The sequence below is a fragment of the Amblyomma mixtum genome, chromosome 2 (genome assembly GCF_055824585.1).
Source record: "Amblyomma mixtum isolate Tamu chromosome 2, ASM5582458v1, whole genome shotgun sequence".
NCBI classification, from domain to species: Eukaryota; Metazoa; Arthropoda; class Arachnida; order Ixodida; family Ixodidae; genus Amblyomma; species Amblyomma mixtum.
Genome location: NC_143013.1, coordinates 285074777 through 285096631, shown reverse-complemented (window position 1 = coordinate 285096631; position 21855 = coordinate 285074777). Strand labels below are relative to the sequence as shown.

Sequence of the window (21855 nt, the reverse complement as noted above, 5' to 3'; positions counted from 1 at the left end):
ACACTTTAGTTTACTTTCAGCCTCTCTTCTTCATCAGCTAAGTGGAACCATATTTCCTCAGTAAATGCGGTCATGGCATCCATGATTTTGCGATGAACGAGACAATTTGAACTCCAGAAAAATTTATTTCCTGCGTTACAGTCGCGACTGCACGTTATTTTGTTCCTCAATTTAGTTTTTGTGACTAATTCCTCTAATATTTTTGAACCTGAGGCCTGAATGAAATAAAGAAAATAAGCTATCAGTCCCAGGCCAAAACAAAACGAAGCTATCTAGCTCCTTTCCGGGGACACGAACCGCGCCCTCCTTTACACGTGCGGTGTCTGGAGTCTTGCGTAGAAAGTGGAGATGGCGCCTCGAGCGACGCTCCAATCTGGGGCACATTCAAAATGCCAGCTTTTTGTCCGCACAGCTGCAAGGGTTTAAGAAACTTTGCGCGAGATGGCGCGCGAAAGCTACGAGTCACACCAAATCTGGCCCGGTCTACCTTTAAGGACGGAGTGAGTGTTTTAACCAGAAACCCCAGGGCGCCGCCATCTTGGCCGGTTAGTATAAAAGCTTTCTCACTTTACCGCCTACCGCGCTCTGTGTGCCCGCAGCTATCAGTGAAAATCAAAATAGTCGCACCGGCTTCTCTCGGGCCTGGCTCAGTCAAATTAGGAATGTTAATTTTTAATTTTTTTTACATCGCGGCTTTTAGCTACCAACGAGAGCAGTAAAAGAAGGAACGGTTTATGCAAACTTAATTACGCCGAAATGTTAGCGTCACTTTGGATTCCTTCCGCAAACCCAGTCGTCATCACCCACACATTATGCGTTAGAAGTCGACTGCAGCGACGATATCTGGGAGGCGTGATATAGCCTCTAACGCGCAGATCACAGCGAACCCCGCGAAACGCACTGCTCACTGCGCACACCGCACGGCTGACTTCGCTCGGCTGTCGGCTTCACTTGCTCCAGACACTCGTTCGCGTAATGAGCGCAGCAGAGAGCTGTAAATTCAAAACTAGCGAAACCCAGCGCTAAGCCACACCATCCCCCTCCCTCGACCCCCATCTTCCCCTTTCCGCCTCCCACTCCGTCCTCGCTGATGCGGCATAAACATTTCACGGGCCGCGACAGCGCCAGATTGGAGTCGGCAGAGTGGAGGGGGGCAGCAGCCAGCCCCTTTGGCGGCAATCAAGGCGCTGCGTTAGGACGCGCGTCCGTCGCGCCGCTGTTCCTTGTTTACGCGGGACCGCGCAAGCTGAGTGAGACGCTCACGACCTCACTTTTTCCCCCTGCCCCTTTCACCTGCCCCCCCCCCCCCCCCCCCCCCTTACTTTGCCCCAGCAGTCGGCGTCGTAAATTCGGAGGCAAATACTCACCACACGAGGGCCCCCACGTGCTGGGAGATTTATGCGTGCCTCGGTCGCCAAAACGAGCGGCTGACGCTAACGGATGATTGTCTAGAAGCTCCGAGCTACGCGGCCAAAGCCGGCGGCCGAGGTTGCGGATAACCACTGGTGCGACGAGCCGTACACAAACAACAATAAAAAAAGCGAGGAATCACAATTAACGTGACGGCGTTGTTCCAGGAGGGCTACGCATTTTGGCTCTTTTTATTTTTTCTGGATACTATAGGTCGGGGAAACAGAGAACGGGGGAAGCGCATTTTCATCGGTCAAATGCACGCCCAGGAAGTCCGGAAACAACTGGGCGCGCGACGTATACAGAGGGTAGCACGGCTTGTTTCCCGTGTCGTGAGCCAATTAGCGGTGGTTACGCGGCCTGCCTTTCCACTCACGGGAGTTGGGTGCAGCACTCCCGAAGCTAGGACGCGCGAACAGAGCATGCTTTGACTAAGCTGACTTGACTAGCACGCTGATTTGTCTTTTGGCTCTAACTGGTGGTGAACTGCGATTAACGGAACAGTACGGGATACCTGTGCGATGACATATCAAGGGGACCGACGAAAATCCAAACCGAGAACAAGTGTCGCAAGCGTAATCTCAACGTTGTGCACCGTTTTACTCTGGAGGTACGAGGACCCTTGCTCCTAGAAATTAGCCCGACAACGCATAAACTGTGCGACTTGTGACCCCCCAGACGGTCTGTCGCGGTGTTTTGCCCGCAACGAGTGGTTTGGGGAGAATGAGAAAGTTAGAGGCTTGGTCAAGAAATGCTGTTCATCTAATTAGGCGGACCAGTGACCCAGCTGCTATCACGTGCACATTTAAATAAAATGCACTGGCCAGGGGGGAACGCCGCCCAAAGAAAGGAACAAGCTTGTTCTTTTTGTTTTGTTGTGCCCTTTTTCGCGAGCGCCCATTTTCGTATTGTGTTGTTGCCCGTCGTTTCGTCTCTTTTTCGCGTAAGGTTTCGTGTTTTCCCATCGTATACACATTACCCTGACGGCCTGACCCGCCGTTTCTCGTTCTAGGCGAGAGTGCGCAGCCTGACCCCTGTCGGCAGTGGCCATGCGTTTCTGGGACTTGCTGCATCTCCGGATCTTCTGCTTGGCCGGTGAGGCCGCTTTCGTTGTCACGTCCTACCAATGTTTTCAGTGACATTTAGCAGAAATTGGGATCCTTTTAAATTGCATTTGCAAGCGTGCAGTGTTATACACAGGGCATGATTAAATTGAGTTCCATATTTGCGAGCCACCGTTAGATTAGGAATTTAATTGATTTGTCTCCAGCTACGACTTGTACCCACACGGGGGCAAATTGATGTACGACCTGCTTCAAAAAACTAGCTGCACAGTTGCAATTTCTGCGGTGAAGGGGCTCAAGTGTTCATAAAATATATGTGGTTTCCTTAAGATGTACTTGGCAGAAACCACCGATTGTTGCTGTGCGCTGAACTTGCTTGGCTTTCTAAACAGCTATTTAAAGAGAGTGCATCTAAAATTATGTAAGCTATGTAGTTGACGATAGTTGCTAGAGTTGACGATAGTTTTTTCATCCAAAAACAATGTGTTTGTATTGGATCCAGCCTCGCTCCCGTTCTCAGCGATCTGTTCTTAGCTTCGTGCGATAGACAACTTCAAGCCAAGCTTGACGGCACCGTTGTTAAGGTTATGCGTTATGTAGATGACTTTTTAGTATTTTATCTCAAAGGTGACGCCCAACAAACTGTTGCTCAGATTTTTGACCTGTTCAGTACTGAACTTAAGAACCTACAATTGACCACAGAGCTACCTACTAACAACAAACTAAGGTTTTTAGATCTGGAAGTTGAGCTATCGTGTGACCATATCTGTTGGATGTATTCCCCGCGATCCCAGAAGAGCCTGCTCCCCTTCCGGTCGGCCCATTCTAAGATAGTTAAGCGCGGGATAGCGAAAACATGCTTGAAAGCCGCTTTGTTTAGATCATGTGCGCATAAAACCCAAGCCAGCTTTGACGCACAGGTTACTAGGCTTACCGCTGCAGGCTACCCGCCGAAGGTCTTATCTAGCATAGCAGAGTCGATATTAAAAGAATGCAGAATTCAGAAGGAGACGCGCAAACTGTACAGTAAGAACATAACATGTATTCCGTATGTTCATCAAGTATCGCACAACCTGAAAAAGATTGTGAACAAAGCCGGCGTGAAGCTCCTTTTCTCTGCCAGGAACAAGTTGGGAGGCCTGTGCAAGAGAGTGAATCAGGAAAGTGAAAAGAAGGCATGTCAGAAGAAACACAGAAACAAATTTGTCAACTGTTGCTGTGGTGTGATCTACAAGGTTCCACTGTCATGTGGCCGATTTTACATCGGGGAGACCGGACGGTGCGTAAATGATCGGCTACGCGAACACGCGAAAGACATAGAAAACAAGTCACGCCGAAATAACATGGTCATTCATTTCGCAGATTGCGACAAATGTGAGGCGTGTTTTTAGACCAAACCACTATCATCGCCAAGTATAAAGATCACACCTCACGCCTGATATCGGAGGCCTTTCACATTCACACATTAGGCAACTCATGTGTAAGCCAACCATCAGTGGCTCTATTCCCACAGGAGATCGCTTTTCTTAATCATTGATGATATCCCGAATGTATGCCTTGTCATGTTTACACCGCAGTTCTTTCCCTTCTATGCTTTATATTGCACTCCTCTTTCGCAATAAACCATTTGGTTGTTAGTTCAGCGCATGTGTTTGTCTCATCTTCTTCCGTCCCGTCCGTCAGCGCTGTTTTGCCGTACCATTGAAGCTATGTAGTATGTGTTTTTTTGATAGAAGGTACTTACAGCCTTCTCTGGATACCAAGAGAAGATAAGTGTAGCAGGGAGCGGCAGCAAGTTAGGTGGGCGGATGAGGTAGAAGTCTGCGGGTACAAAATGGCCGCAGCTGGCACAGGACAGGTTTAATTGGAGAGATTTGGAAGGGGCATTTGTACTGCAGTGGGTGCTGTCAGGCTGATGATTATCATGACTTACAGCTGGAAACGCGCTGTTTGAGCCATTTGAGCCGGCACAAGTTGATAACCAGATAAAACATCCTTGCTGAACCCCAGACTTAAACGGCGCTATGACAAATGCGGTTAGGAAAATAGAGAAAAAACAAGTGTTTTGTGGACATTCAGCTCAATGTATTGCTCTGCCGTGACAGTTCCTCACTTGTGGTGATCATGTGGTTTTGTGTGTGTCGCATGTGCTCGGTTAAATTGATTTGCTTATTTTTTATGTTATGGACTTACACGACACACGCCAGCGACAGCGATTTCTGTGCGCTAGACTTTGCTGAGTTTGTTAACTTCAAGGGCAAACATTTTCATGCGGCCAAAGAAAGGGCATATGTGAACAGGGTGACCTTAGTCGCCTGAACATCTAGAGAATTTTGTGACATTATGAGCTTTTATAACATATTTTTTTACGTGCCTGGAGAACAGAATGGCAATCACCTCCAATGGTAATAGTACAGTGATAATGGTAACATTCATTATGAACCGCACTAAACCTCTAAAGAAATCTCTTTCAATACTAGACTGATTGTATATGCGGCAGTTCAGATAAAAGTGTATAGAATACAATAACGGTTAGATACAATATGGGTGTGAAGCAATGAAACATCCATCGTAAAGGAGTTTAAGCGTAAATGAATTCTCTCTTTAGGCTCGTAATGCTGCGGGTTATAGAGCCTGCATAACCACCCAAGGCTGCAATTTGTATCAGAGAGAGTCTAGTGTTCAAGGTGCAGTTTTCGAGCAAAATATAAGTTAGAGGAAGACCGTGCGCATGTAGAGAGTCCGGAGTTTGATCAAGATTTCTGCAGTTGCTATCCCACTGGGCGAACGACACTTGGGAGTGCACGACTAGAAAATAAGTGATAGTTGGGCGAGTTGGTGTATGATGCAAGTGAACGGTGGTTCAACTACGACCGCACAAGAAAGAGAGCGTGAAGTTTGGCTTGATGTTCATGCACTCGACTTTAATATGCGAGTCAAAGCCCAATTCCCGTGTCGTTATAATGAACTCAGTCTGTGTGCACCGTCACTGAAGGAGGTTGTGATTACGCATTTCACTACATTGACTCGTGAACAACAATGTATATGCATTTAACATCGTGGTTGCAGACCGCCCGTGCCTGGTGATCACAAGTGATCACAAGTGAACATCAAGGTGATCACAAGTCTAATCTTGGTAATTCGAACTCGAAGAGGATCAAAAATGTATTCAAATTATGTGGGGTTTGAGGTAAAGGAAGCCCTTTTAATGCGCTTGGCTATGACAGGACCAAAGCGTCACTTCGAATTAACCGAAAGTTCGAACAAAGCAATTTTTAATTAAACAGATTCTACTGCATATAATGAAAACAAGGACGGAACGTGACCGTTATTTTGTGCCTGTCTTGATACACCGGAAAGAGAAGTGAACATCTAAGTGAACGCTGAGAAAGAAAAGTAATCTTTTAAAGAAAATAGAGGTAATACCTGTTTTTTGCTATTAGGTGCAATATTGTATGCAACATTTGTCAGTCTATCTATTCATGCGCACACCATGCTTTATTATCTTTATTTTGCTACAAAAAAAAACACCGGTTAGACTCGTTAGTACCTGTTAAAGCTGGAGAGAGCATAGAAAAAGAGTCGCGAAATGACAGTTGCCTACAACACAGGTACTTGTGTCCTGCGAGCCTCCAATACGTACGTCCTTGATCAAAACAGTAAAAGGCATCCCGTTCTTCCCGGCAACCTTACGCAATCCGATAAGAATTGCGAACTACCTGCGAGGTGGTCAGCGAAAGTCATAACCACGCAGCTAGACACACCTTAGAGCACTTTGCGAAGCAAGAGCTACAAGGATTCTTTTGGTTTTGCTTTGTTTTTAGCTCTGGTCGTGATGGCGCGTGGCAACGTCCCCGACCGCTGTCCCGGAAAGATTGTAAGTGACCTTTCAATGAGCATTCTGCATACATCATGCTTGTCTTCCAAATACGCGACTACAAGAGCCAGAAAGAAGGAATATTTATCCGGGTCAATCAACCTATAAACTCTGAGATCATTAATCGCATTTTTTTTTATTCTTTAAGAGATGTGGTGAATAAAGAAAGTAAGAAAATAGCACTAGAGTGAGGCGAAATCTTAGGCACGTTCCAACGTCTTCTTCAAGGCACTTTCGAACACTAAATGAAAGCGAGACACATGCAACCTGTGACGAGTACTTGTTTCCTTTCTTTTTAATCAACAGGATTTACGCACTTTCAGTTTTCACGCTTCTCAAGATTTTACGTGCCTGTCCTCTACAAATTATTCTTGTTAGTTCTAAGTACACTTTTCACTGCAATAAAAGCCCTACAACCATGAGTCGCAGCGTTTGAACCAATAAAGTTGAAATCAAACTGAGTAACTATTCATTAGCAACAACCTGAGCTAAGGCATCAAGCTGTAAATGAAATTTATGTATTTATGCATTAAACTATTCGACTTATATTTAATTTAAATTTGTCTGAGATTGCGTATACATAGTGCAAGAACGACAGCGTAGATTTGAATTTTTGCGCTGAGCTGCAATACAAAGCCGCACACTAAGAAATTCGCTTCCAACATCCACAACTGATTATAAATATGACTATATAATTTCCCGCAACTATTAAGCCTCTCCAGGAAGTTGAGAAAAAAGACTATCAATTCAGAGAAAAAGAACATGTATGTTCAGCCTGCATTCATGAAGTGGCGTTTTTAGGGCATGCATTAGAATAGATTGCTTTTCCAGCAAGCAGTTACGTTTTGCGTTGTGGCCTGTACCCTCTCTTTGGGCCACCTCCTACGCAATCAGCACACAATCATTCTCGGTTATTTATACCGTTCGTGTATACTTAAACCAGCGCCTCAGCAAGGGTGCTCCAATTTTCTGAGCCGCGGTCGTTCTGCTTATTTATACATGCTGAACACTAATATTCTCGTCACTTCACTGTACGTTAAACGAAAAAAGCTAAAGAACATCAGCGCGTCTTAAGAGACTTGACTTTTCAGGTCAGCTAGGCTTTCGTGTCATGCCGGCGCTTAACGTAATCATTCAAACAAGTGCGTGCGTCAGGCGCGGGAAGTGTTTACTCGTGATATATTGAGTTCGTGTCCGCTTGGGACTAGAAGACACTAATGCCGACTGCTGAAGCATCGCGACAGCGTACAACTTCTAAGCGCCTCTCATAAGCTCTCGCTTGCATACGTCAGCGGGAATGAACGCCATCTAGCGACGCTTCCATCCTCTTTCCGTAAGCTGCCCTGAAAATGACGGAATCATATCCCAACGTGCCTCGACGTTCGTTCTTAATCAGCGCGTTCTTGACGAAGCTGAAAATGTCAAACGCAACATGAAAAAAAAAAGTAAAAAGAACGAAAGGGAAGGTCTCAAGAATTGGGGTGAAAAGGGTCCGCTAGGTGGTCGTTTTAGCATGCACGGAAGGTCAGCGGATAAATGGAATCAACGAAACTGCACAAAATAAAAATGGGAAAGCTCGTACCTGCACACACAAATATCACCACGTTCGAACGTCAGACCATGTGGCTCAGAGGTTTCGTTTTCACTTGTGCTAAGACTGGTCGCAAGCATTGTTAAGCAGGACTTTCTCTTGCACAACGAAATCGAAACAGAACGGTAAAAGAGAATCAGGGGGTAGAAGTGTCGTAACACGCCCTAATTAATTCTACAACGTTGCGCTACCGACTAAAACGAGCATTGGGAGCAGCGTTAAAGAAAAAGAGCAATAAACGAAAAAGACATAAACCAAACGCCAAGATAGAAAGTACGGAGTACATGGAAACGGCCTCACATCTCTAATTCATGGTCTCAACCAAGATTTGAGCATGGAAAGTAATCTAATCTGTTATACGGCAATGTTGCAGAACCCAATAATTAGAATTCGTGATGCAACCTCGCCTCTGGCGTTGTTATCGCAACCACGCCAAAACACACACAAAAAAAGGGTGTTTAACTTTTAATTTCTGTGAACGCTAGTTATGTATCAAATTATTTACACTTCGTACCACATTGGTCTGCTTTCAGAATTTCAGGCAATGCTTCGTTGCCTGCGAGAAAGGGAACGGCCGGGGTTACGACATCTATAACAAGAGGGACGGTACTCCCTGCAAGGTGAATGACCCCCACTGTTTGAACTGCGGCCCGAACTGACAACCTTCTGAGATGTGCCCTCATCATTACTGAGTCTGTTTAATCAGAAATTCAAAGACGAGAAAGCCCATGTACGTTAATGCAGCGAAGTGCGTTTCTAGTCTACAGGTAAAACAAACTCAGAGTTAATGACACCCGAGCTGAAATCAGGTGGAGAAGAAATATAGATTGGGGGGAAATCGGATGTAGAGAACAGATAAACGTCGCTCTGTTAGGGTAACTGAGTGGGTACCAAAGGCTGAAAAACGGAGCTCGGGGATGCTGAAGTCATCTGGTGAGGTGTGGTCAGTATATTTGGGAAAATAGGGTGTGTGTGTGTGGGGGGGAAGGGGGGGGGGCGCACTTGACGGAGGAGAAGGATAACTTGAGGTTAACGGCAAGAGGTCAATTAAGTAACCCATGTCTTTCGCCACCGAAAGCATTAGCTGGCCTAAAGAAAAACTTGCTGTAGTTCTAGTCCGTCCAGTGCGCATGTTTGCCTACCGGCATGTGACGAAGTTTGCCGCAAGTTTTTCGCGTGCACAACCAAAAGCTACGTCTTACTGTGATTTTCCCTTGCATCAGTATCCAAGGTAACGTCAGGGGCGCCATTTTGTTGTACAGCGAGTAGCGTCATCAGTGTAAGCCAGACCAGGTGGCGATAAACAAATTAGATACGCTTGCATCCTTTCGCTATATTTCACTATACTTTCGCCACGGTACGTGCAACACAAAATGGCCGCCTCTGTGGCGTCGATGCATACCCCTATACGCGCAACGCTTCAGAAGAAACCTCGCGAATGCATTGTGCTATCATTTCGCGATATGGGAAAGCAACTATGTAACAGCTATAGATAAGAACAGATTTGAGGCAAGCAGTTTCCAGCAATAACACTGAAGTTATTTCGAACAAGTTAGAAAGTGCAGCACATGCACTGGTTATTCAGCAGACGCCTGTCCCGAAAGCTGGGCTCACCTTCACGATGGCAAAGGCGGTTGCCGTAGAGAAGAATGGGGTCATATACGACCCATGCAGTTTGCTGCCGAGCGCTAGTGTACCTATACACAAAAGCAAGTTCGTCCTCTTCTACACAGACGACGAAACGCAGCCTCTCAGATCAGATTAGGTTAGGCTAGGTCCAATTAATAGGTATTTAAGACGTCGTGATGCTTCAGACATTGATTATTTAACAGACTTGAATTCATACTGCATATCACAGGTTAAAAACATTAATGATGCTAACAATCCACTGATTGCAATGAACTCATTGTGAACTTCATTTCCGACACACTGATCACATAAGCAGTGAACAGCCGAGTGTTTGCCGGAGCATGCACCACGCTATCGTTACTGATGTTCTACACTCAATTCCTGAAAGAAAATGCGCCCTCTCGTTGAACTATTGTCATTTGCTGTTACAATTGCTGTCGACAAAATTTTCTTTTTCCTCTAGCAGGACGATTGCATCGCTCCATTGCTGGCAATGTGCTCTAGTGCAATTTGTCAGTACGCCGTGGTTAACACACCAGGCGCTTTTAGCCCAAGAAACGACGATGGTATCATTGCTAGCATCAGCACCTTCTTTATTTTTTATATATATTTCCAAGGTAAAGTACCGGTCGAAAGATTTGTCTGCTGCTCGTGACGAAAGCCGAATATACTCCTAGCGCATTCCCACAGTAGTCCTGCTTTGTACACCTGCCTCTTTCCTCCCGCAGACGGTGTTCCTCAAGGACGGCACCTGTCGCCAAGGGCGCTGTTTCACGGGCGCCGACGACCCCGTCAAGATATACAAAGACTTCGTCGTGTCCGAGTCCTGACGACCTTCGGCGTTCCAATAAAGAACGAAAAATGGAAGAAATCTGCCGACTGACGGCGTAAAGCATTTGGACAATTAAGTAAAATGAACCTTATTCATCTTGAAACAGTTGAAAAATGATGCGAAAAAGCTGGCACATAGAACACTCTAAACAGAAAGGTGTAAAAAGGGTGTAAGGTGTCCCCTAGCAAACTCTCATTTATAAAAAGGAGTGCGCTACAGGACAACTTATGCCCTCTTTACTACCATATAGGCTTATTCGTGTTATGAGTGCAGGGTATATAAAGGGCACACATGATCAAGGGGAGAAGATATGCAGGGTGGTATATGCAGCCTGAAGACCCGATGACATGTGTGACAGTCGTGTTACCATTACCAGTACACACCATCAGAGGTCACGTCCAACATGTCGATCAGCAAAAGTACAAATCAGCGATTTTTTTATGGAAACACATTCATTAGCTTCCGGGGGTCACTCAAGGCTGCATTCCTCCGCGCCACCCGGAACTGAATTTTCACACGAACATTAATTGCCCTCGCCAAGTTATCCCGCCTGCACTGCATTCATGGACTAAAGAGCCCATACATTTCTACAAAATCAACTCGTCTCCTTAGTCTCCCCATTACATCCGAGGCTTCCACGAACACTCACATCACTCAAAAGCATAGAGGAACTCTGTATCGACCTCTGCATTAGGTCGTCCATATAAAACCATCCATCACGTTCACCCTTCCTCCTTGGCCTTTAACACTGACTTTACTTAGAAGATGCGCTTGTGCTGCGGCTTGTCCAGCACGTGATGGAACGCGCTGGGCGGAGATCTACTAGAGAGATAACCACTTCAAGGTCCATAACTCTAGTCCGTGATCATGGAGTGTGTGTCTAACATTTATTGCAACCTTTGACAAAGCAATCTAACAATATTTCAAATGCGAGAACATCTGCAGACATATGCGCGCAGCTGCGTTGTGCTTCCTCTTGATACACTGCTACCGGAAATTACTTTTTGTGAGTGCAGTTTTCAATTTGAACACGAAGCTGTGATTCGAAAATTAGTATTCATAAACAACTTGAAACCACCTGCTAAAGCAACGTGGAGCGCAACACGGAAGATTCGTTTTTTTTTCCCCTGTGGGCATAACTGATGCAGTGAACATCTATTTTGTTACGTCCAATGAAGACCAACGAGATAGGTTGTCTGTAAAATTTCTTGAAATACTGAGGCACCATCAAACCAGAAGGATGTCCTCTTGCACCCTGAGCTGCTAGCTACACATTCTGCCACACGCAACGCCTCCAGTGCAATGCAATTCTTTTTCCAGGCTATCGAAACCAAGTTTCAATCACTTTCGTCTGAGATCGGCATCTGTTGCGATATACGACCGCTGTATGCAACGTTCCTAGTAACCTAATACGTTAGCAGTGTCGTCGCCCTGCAAACATAAAACATGAGAGTCATTGACAAGTGGTGCAAACACAGGGTTATTAGCACGTTGAAGTTGTTTAGTGTTCTCGACAACGTCGCTAAGACAGTGATTGCCGAGAATGTAACCGCCTGTTGCCTACGGTTCCCGCCTCGTCGCGCTCACGAAAAAATGGCGCACGTACTACCATAGTGGTTGCAAGAACACGCGTAATGGACTGTCCGCCATGGTTGCGTAAAGTACGGAAATGGCCCATTTCCGCACGATCCCGGGCTTAGGTGGAGCAAATAAATCAGCTTCCCTCTGTTTCCTCCTACATTTGGTTTGCTCCAGTCGCCCGCAAGCAGCGTGATTTGTTATCCGGTGTGTCGACTACAAAGCCCACGCCGCTCCTTACTTTCTAGATATACAGGCGCTCACCAAAACCCGGCAGCACTATTATGTTAAGACTATGGTTTAAGCTAACCAGCGGCCAAATTTATAGCACTGATCGTAAGTTAGGGCGTCTGGTGATTATAATCACTTGTTTTATACGACACAATGAAGTACGGCCCTTGTCAAAACTATACAGCCGAAGGGGTCTCCTTCCAAGTCGTTTAGTGAGGCTTTCTGGAATATTTGGCATCACTAAGCTCGGGAGCTTTGACAGTGTGAGTTTTTTTCGTCTCTAAGCGATTAGGGACGCTAAGGATGGAAAAGAAGCCACGCTGCAGTGCTCAGAAAGAAACCGCTCGGGCTGTACATTTTCGACAAAGGCTGTACACTGACATGGAAAATGAAAATTAAAGGCTCAAAAATGTCGCCAGCAGAAGCACTGCTGCCAGAACGGGAAAAACGATCACAGAAGGGGCAGAAACAACAGCACTCAAAGCGTGAAAATACTACAAAACACCCCCCCCCCCCCACCTCCCCCCACCAAAAAAAAAAAATCTGCATACCACTCTCACTGCACTACAAACACAGCTTACAAAAAGCAAGGCGATCTATTAGAAAACAATGTTTTAACATGCAGCTTGGCCCCTGGATCCTGCACTGAAGACCCCGGGTATGAGGCATTACAAAACAGGTGAAAAGTGGTGGCTAAGAAACACATGCACTTCGCGCTTTCGTTAATGTGCATTAAGCAATCGTAAAATATTTTTGGTCAAGCCTATGGGAAACTTTCAATTTATTAGTCTCCCTCTTCCTTCTAAATAGTGAAAATTTTTATAGAGTCGTTAGAACAGCTCTTGCTAAGTAAGAATTGAGTGAGAATACCTTTCGCCTCTGTGGCACTTGCCGCCCATATGTTAATCATAGGTTCAAAATCTCAAAAACAAAAAAATGGCTGAGGCTTAGCTAAGGTTAAGCCTAGTCAGATGCGAAGCATATTGATGGCTAGGCTTGGTAATACATGGCTTTCCTTTTGTAGAACGTTGTCGCCGAGCCGCATATTGAGCACGCCGCTTAGCCAGACGTTCATCCCGCTCTTCATCGGTCTCTGTGGCACGCTGAAGCTTTCGCTTCTCGTTCAAATCAGCCCTGCTTCTAGGTGGCATCCCAACACCTGGCCGCCTCGTAAGTGCCCGGAGAGCGAGGCAAGCTCAGCTTTATACCGCTGCTGTAGCGTCACTGTGGTCAGCCGCCGCGCCTCTGATGTGGAGCCTCCACCGCCGCGGCCGACCGCGCGAGCCGGCAGCCCATCTCTCCTCTGCTGTGACGTCATGTTGTCACGTGGTGTCACGTGGTCACGCCAAAGGTCAATGGTAGCTCCACCGCCGCGCTCGACGGGCTGTAGTGTAGCTCTAGTAATATGCTTCGCATAAAAACGTTGCGTAACATTCAGATTAGAAGGCATTCGTTGCCTCAGACGGAAGCTACCGAGTAAATGCTATATATATATCGCATCAGTCTTTGTTTTGTTTTGATTCAGAATCCGGACATTGTTCTTTGTAGGCAACGGAAATAAGCACGGCGTTCTTAGGGCTGCACTAGTGGTCGTGAGAATAAAGACAGAAACAAAAACAAAACATTTTCTTCTCAAATTTCTCGTCACTAGATGAAAATCGCTAACGGCTTGCAGCCTTTTCTTTTATTGGTGCTATTGCCACTAAAGGCTCTCAAAGAAAAGGTATTATAAAGTGGGAGCACAATGTATTCTGATTTATCTAATTCAATTAACTCTGTTAAACAATTAACAGAAACCAAGAAAAGATAAATAAATTTAAGACAAACCAAAGCAGTAAGATTAGATGCACAAAATATGTAAGTATCATGAAATGACGCCATTACACGTATAGTCCAGCGAACGTGCTCTTTAAATTTTTGTGGGCCTATTTCCGTTGCGGTGTCTTGCCGCAGACTACTCTTTTGAATGTCCTTGTCGGCAATGAATGAATCGGCATCGGAAATGAGCGACAGCTAGCGCGTCTAACTTTGAAAGGATGATAGCGTCTTGGAAGGGCGTCATGGGGAAAGTGAAAGAAACTGTCTTGAAGTGACGGACGGCAATAAAGCATTTACGGCTATGTGAAAAGTTTTTCAATTAGGTGCGCTCTTCTAGAATAAAGCGCGAGTAGTCTGAGAAGATGATTGAACAGCATGGCTCTACAAAGATTCGATATCAGTGATGAAATAGGCCTGGACAGGGTCCCCAATTGTTGCTGCGCGTTCAATTTGAGGCAGAATTACAGTGATGCAAAGGTGTTTTTAAACGTTGATGGGTGCGTGTTTGAATTGCGTCTGGGGAGAGAGTGCACTTTTAATAGACGCTACAGTGATATTAATATGAGGATCGATGATCGGTCAAATTGAAGGTGCACCCTAACATGTAATAAATGTTCATGTGACTCACTTGTGTACAGCGCTATTGTTAGATATTCAGGCAATGAATTAGATTCCATCTTGTCTTGGAGTGACCATACGGACTCAATTTGCAAAACACACCGAGCTGTTGCCGCGAAGATTTACCATATGAAAAGCTGCACAATTATCAGTTTCAGAAGAATGATATACCAAGAATTTGGGGCATCACAACTGCGGTACGCCCTTACATTATTTAGGTTTTGTTCACAAACACTAAGAAAAAAATTACCTGTAATATTCACAAATGTGTCCAAAATACATTGTGTGGTATATTCATAGAGGATAAAGATAAAAAAAAACACTTATTTAAAGCAGCATACCTCTTACCACTTGAGGAATCCCGTAACTACATTTTATATACGAGGTAGCATTACAACAGTAGTTTCAAGTCTGCGAAAGCCTAAAAGCAAGTTTACTTTAAAGAAAACGGAACTTCTCAGAGTCCTGAAATGAAACAGCATGTTGTAAACACATTTCTATGCTTTCAGCACACTTGGGCTCAAGGGCGGGGGAGGGGGGGGGGGGGGGGGCTCCCGATGTCCGGGGATGGGGGCGGCGGTAGGTTATTTATGCACCAAAAAGGAACTATAGCTTCCTTTTTGGTGCATAAATACTATCCGTAATTCCAGGGAGGGGAGGGGGACAACCACCCGCCCCACTTGCACCCCCCCCCTTCCGGACGCCCATGCTTGGGTTCCTTAGGCACAGCAAATACAAGTGAAAAATTTATCTAGCACAATGTTTCCATCAACCCTCTCCCCTTATACCCATAAAAATCTCTCTATATAGACCTGGCGGCTTTATTTTTAGCACACGGAGTAAGTTTTGACCACTTAGATATTCCCCAGTTCCTTGATTTCTATTTCGCTCGGTCACATTACAGCTAAATACATTTGCGTATCTTTAGTAAATATAGATTAAATGAGATTAATAAAATCCGCAGCTCAGTCAGAAACTGACTATACGCGCGCGATGGGGTTTCCGAAAAAGGTGAATTACTGGGGACATACATGCCCCACCCCTTTTTCATCTTGTATTGTTCGTCACGAAATCGAACGATTTGCGTGTTCATAATCTACTTGTGTTAATTGCTCCCCGGTTCCCACATTCCCGCTTAAACTCTCAAAAAAATTTAAATTGTCTAAAATTTGTACGTGTATTTGTATTTCTAACTTCTTCATGATGAGCCTACTCAAGCTTATCCACACACAAATGGAACTGAGGGTAAGATCCGCATAAACCAGGATGTCAGCAGCACTGCTAAGAATACTCCTTGATGAATGCTTTGACCAAAAAAATGCATCCTTCTGGCGCGTACTGGGCTCCTTTGTTGCTCCAGCTTCCAATCATAATAATTATAGTATCACAAATGCCTTATCCTGACACCAGTATTTACGAAACCAGTTTTTACATGAAGTAAGACGCAGCAGACAAGCGAAGTGAGAAACAAAGAAAAAATTCTGCGCAAGTTGTAAATCTGTGAAGATAACAGTAAGGCAACCAAAATATTCAATTTATTTGAATTTGCGCCTCTCACCGTAATTTTGTGTACTTTTCACCGCGGACAGAAACTGCGATTCGGCAAAAGAAATTTTGGGCTATTGAGTTTGCACACGACGTCACACAGAAAAGAAAACTAAGCATCAACATAGATTATTCGAAAACTTATGTACGTTAAAAAAAATTCCGGGGGCACTTTGACGATCTAAAGTGCACGAAGCGAAAGCATCGCCACCAACGAGTCGGCAGCCGTGGCACACACGAGGCGGCTATGGAGCGACTTGGATTGGGTAGTTAATTAGTAATGAAGAATGACTAACTAGTCATGATTGGTTAATTACTAATCAGTCATGACTAATTAGTAGATGACTAGCTAGTCATGATTGGCTAATGACTAATCCGTCATGACTAGCTAGTGATGACTGGTTAACGACTAGTTAGTCATGACTTGCGACTAGTAATGGCTAGTTACGACTTCCACTTCATATCTAACGAACGGACGGACTGAGTCATGGCCGCGAGCATGAGCGCTTAAAGGCATTCGCCTCAAAATTTTTTGGTACCAGACCCTTTTGAACCGATTCATTCGGTTTAAACATGAACGGAACCCGGAACGGAGCCGAACCCGGAACTGATCCTGAAAGGCGTGAACCCGAACCGAACGCCAAAAAACTTCGGTTCGACGCCCTGCTCACAGCGTTGGCATCACATTGCACAGAAGCAGGCTAAACAGAGTTCATATTTTCTGTTCTCTTAAAAGTTAAAACTTCACGAGAATAAACAAACGAACGAACTCAGTTTGAGCAGCTGGCCGGTGTCAACGACTTTCAAACTTTCGTTTGAGCAAACTTTCGTTTGAAAGTCCCTCAGCGGGACGTGAATCTAGCTCGCTCGGCTTCCTTGCGGGGAAAAGCACACCGGCGCTCACCGTAGAGGCATCGCATAGATTACGAGCTGAAATCTGACTGCCGTCGCATCGCGCTAGAACAAAGAGCGGAGCCGTCTGTCTCCTTTTCTTCCTTTATACCTTCGTTGCCTCCTATCAAGTTAATTTGCCTTGCCTGCCTCTACGTTTTGGAGACATTCGTTACATTTGCACAAAAGCTGGATTGCTCCCTTCTTCTAAAAAGTGAGCCGAAGTACCGAGCCACGGTTCTTTGTAGTTGTTGCTCTTGCGTCTAGTCAGGTAACGTCAACGTTGTTGTTGTTATTGTTGTTGTTTTGTTCAAGCGGACGAATACGCCTTTCCTGCGGGAAGGATTAATTAATATGCCCCCGGAATAAGCTAAAAAGGTAAAGTTGTTTCCAGCAGGCGAATGAATTCTCAAATAAATGGTTAGGAAGGCTGCAGCTACGCACAGACGAGGTAAGAAAGGTGCAGAGAAAACTTTCCAGCTGTTTTTCTCTAGACTTGGCGCATACGTCATCGTAATTCTGCCCTTCTCTGAGTTCTCTTCCGTGTTTTAAGGCGCAAAATTTATTCGTTTAGAGCGTGGCAGCCTCGCTCCTTAATTCAGCACTTGCGGCGAAATCAAATTTAATTACCTTCATTAAATTTCTGCGCAGTCATCTATTCCCATGCATCGCCTCACCTCCGCAAGGAATTCCACTGGAAGTAAAACAATGATGATACTTTTTCTTTCTAATGCGTTGGATTCGAGAGCATTAGATGATTCATCTACATGGAAATCCGGCGTCGCCCAAAAAATGGCGCCGTTACAACTCGCGATTGGTCGAAACGGTGTGACGTCATCAAAGGCGGCAAAATACGAAATGCTAACCAGTAGTCACTACTAGTCCTTATAACTGCACCAACAACAAAGGAATAAAATAAAACGAGATTAGAATTAGGATAGAAATGAAATAAAATTTCAATAGAATTGAAATAGAATAGGAATAGAATTGCAGTGTTTTCGCAATACTCGCACGTAAGTTCCGAAGTTCCTTAAGTGCAACCCGTAATTTCTGCACTTATCCTTAATAGTCTATGAGTTGTGGAAGGCAGCAGTTCAAATTGTTTCAAGAATATAACGTGAAGAAACGGTGAGTCGTACAACGGCCACAAATAGTAAAAAATGCTGCTTTGTGAATAACGATGTTACATAGTTATATGGTCGAATCTGTTTGGTAGTACATGAAAATACAACGACAATTGCAACATAAATTATTGGCTTGTCTTAAAAAGGATCACAGCAAAAAATAACGAAAGCGACCAAGCGCTCAGTAAATGCTGTTCCGACCCTATCTGTCTGTCCGTTCGTTCATCCATGCTTACTTTCATTTGCAGATATTGAGAATGCCGAGGCAAAGGCTCCAGAAATGAAAGTTCAGAGTACCCCGAGCGCCTTTCAATGATACATTCTGCAACATTTTATCAGAGGACCACAACATAAACAAAAGTTTCGTTTCTCGTGAAGTACAATGTAGACACGCAGATGCGATAGCTATAACATAAACGTGCGAATTTTCGATATGGTTCGATATAATGGGTAACTTCCGAATAGAAAAGTATGAGTTAATAAATTCTGAAAGCTTCGGGAAACGCACTTTCGCTCCTGGCACCTGTCATGAATTTAGCAATATCTCCAAGCTATTCTCAAGCATCTGGTCAGCATAAATGGTTCAACCGCTTTACTCTTCTTTGTGGCGTGTGCTGTATGCGGATATATTTTGACGTAAACTGGCGGTACTCAGCAACATAGACCTTGTTTATTTAACTAAATTAGCTCGACTAAGGTGTCCCGTGGGACTTCACATGTGCTTTGGCAGCGCTGTCGCCGTACAGGTGCTGTTAGCCACGATCCAATAACGCCTATGGTGGCCCGTGCCGCGAACCAAGACTTGGATGTGACAAATGGTTCAAAGCTGATTTATGCTACTAGCCGAACGGCAACGGCGGCAGAGCATAGTCACCGTAATGATGTGTAGACAGCGGTTTTTTAGCTCATTGTAGGATTATATTAACCGACTCACACTTCGGTCGTGGTACAGACAATTTAAGGGTTTCACGGCACAACCGATTAAATGGTGCGATTTGAAAATTTCTGTGAACACTTTATTCTTCTTATATATAGGGGAACAAAAATTAACGAAAAAAAATTTGAGGGGTGGGGGAGGGGGCACTTAAGCTTTGCCTTAAGGGTATGATGCGATAGTTTTGATGGGTAAATGCCCATGTGTGCGGAATTGGTCATTCTCGACAGTCATGCATGCCTGGTAGTCCTCATACCACTCCTGGCGCGCAGTGGCGCAGCGCGGTTAAGCGATGCACCAATGCCCTGCGATGGCAGGTGCTGCCACTGGTTGGGCTTGTACGAAACAGGTTGATCTTCCCGAGCGACCACTCCTGCCAATCACTGACCCCCCTGGCACTGTGGTCAGTTTTCTCAGAATCCAGTCGGCAGGTTGTGATGACGTCACAAGGTCACGTGACCCAGGTGTCCCACATCGGTTGCTTATGCGGGGATTTTTCGCTCATAACGCCGACGACACCGACGACGACGAACTTTCTGCAGAATGGGAGCTTTAACGCTATAGCATTAATATTTGCCAACTAATCACTTTTCCACCCACCGACCGACCGAGTGAAAGCGTTAGGACTCGTTCAACTGTTGCACAGCGGTAGAATTGTGCAACCGCATGCATACTGCATGCTGTGAGTTCTGCCGACGAACTTTCTGCAGAATGGGAGCTTTAACGCTATAGCATTAATATTTGCCAACTAATCACTTTTGCACCCACCGACCGACCGAGTGAAAGCGTTAGGACTCGTTCAACTGTTGCACAGCGGTAGAATTGTGCAACCGCATGCATACTGCATGCTGTGAGTTCTGCCGCAATACGGACTATTCTATATGGCGAGACCTCTAAAATTCAGCGGCTCTTTTATGAAGACTTGTACCGTCTAGACAGCCGATACGCATTCACACGTTTACCTGTTTTGAGGGGACGTTTATCTTGGTCTTGTTCCTGTCCACATGAGACCGTTGTCCCCAACAAACTCCCCGGAATGCTTCACGGCGACGCTTGCCTTAAGGTGACATTACGATAGTAAGAAAAATTCTGTTCGAAAGCACGATCATACCTACGACCACTGATGCCACCTGTGAAGAAAGCCCACTGTTGTGGTGCACCCTCAGAGTAAGTATACTTTTTGGGTGCACAACTGGTGTAGGAAACATAATGAGGGTCAGCAGCTATAGTGCAAGCCAAGAAAGCAATGGCCCATTCGTAGTTTTATTTTTTTTACATGAGCTTTATTTTTTTTTTTTAGACGGACATGAAAGCCTAACTACTGCAGGATTGTCCGAATACGATATAAAGGGTGCGTCACCTAAGACTTCACACAGTTTGTAAAAATAGGCTTTTTGAGTTAGAACAGCGCTTTTTTCGGCATATCATTGTCAGCGGTGTAATACATCAGAATACAGCTAAGCTGTGCTAACCAGCAGGTTGGTTAACTAAAACTTAATAGTTAACTTTTAACTATTACTGCTAGGCTCCTTAATTATTGAGAGGCGTGTAGCTCACTGTACGTAATATCGATATCAGTTTTTTTATAATTCGAAAACGCGGTTACCTTGGGCGCTGTGGCCCAGCAAATTTTGGCTACATCGCGCCAAAATACATGTGCTTGTGAGAAATTTGCAGACAAAGCAGTGCCCGTAACTCGTCGAAATAACGAAAATTTGTTGGACCACAGCGCCGAGGGTAAACTAGTTTTCGAAGTTCTAAAAAGTGATATGGATATGACTTACGGTGGGCTGCACGCCTCTCAATAATAAACGAACCTAAAAGTGACAGTTGAAAAGTTAGCTATTCAATATTAGTTAACCAGAATGCTAGTTAGCACGTCTTAGCTGTATTCTGATGCATTACACCACTAACAATGCTGCGCCGAAAAAAAAGCGTTCTTCTAACTGAAAAAGCTTATTTTTTAAAATTGCGTAAGTCTTAGGTGAAACATCTTGTATATAACAGTGAGGATTCGCAAGTAAACAGGCGCCCCGGAAAGCAAATTAAAACTGGTGCATTGCAGAGAGGCTTCCATTATGCTTTATTTGGATTTAGTGAGCGCTGACTTCGATTTGATGTGTTTTACAATATAGGAATTTAATAAAGAAACCGGCTTTCTTAATGTCTAGCACACACAAGGCATCAAAGAATTGCACCTATAAGGGAAACTGTATTCGATGGGCATTAAGAGGTGCCCAAACCTTTGCGATTTTTTATGCATTTGCTTAATCCTCGCCCTTTTTAACTGCACTTTCTTTTTGACTACTCTTTTTAACTACTTTTTTTAGCTACTCTTTTTCGATGGCGACAGTGTGACCATTCATGACATGTGACAGTGGTGATAGTAGAAATATACAGCAACAATTAAGACATCAATGTCGCCATGGGCCGGCGTTATTGTCGAAAGGGAACGCGGAGATCGTATCGTAAACACATTCCAAAAAAAAAAAAAAGGGAGCCATGAAAGACGAATCCTTCCGCCGTGTGCTTTGTGTGTGCCATTGTAGCTAGGGATAAAGCCTATATAAAGCATGAAAAACCAAGAAAATTGAAGTTCAGAAGCTTTTGTAATTCCAACACCGCACTTGCTCTGTCCCCTGCATTTTAGCTGTAGCCGAAAGGTGACGCTCCCGACTCCCATACATAAGTTCTGCAGTTTGGTTTCTCGTTC

General features: G+C 44.8%; 1 long non-coding RNA gene across 1 annotated transcript; it reads left to right on the top strand.

The window, feature by feature from the left end:
- Positions 1-526: 526 nt before the first annotated feature.
- On the top strand, positions 527-10401 carry LOC149364334 (uncharacterized). Its single transcript, XR_016288222.1, has 5 exons — positions 527-545; positions 2423-2505; positions 6299-6351; positions 8476-8562; positions 10300-10401. It is a non-coding gene; the product is annotated as an uncharacterized LOC149364334 (long non-coding RNA).
- The last annotated feature ends 11454 nt before the right edge of the window (positions 10402-21855 follow it).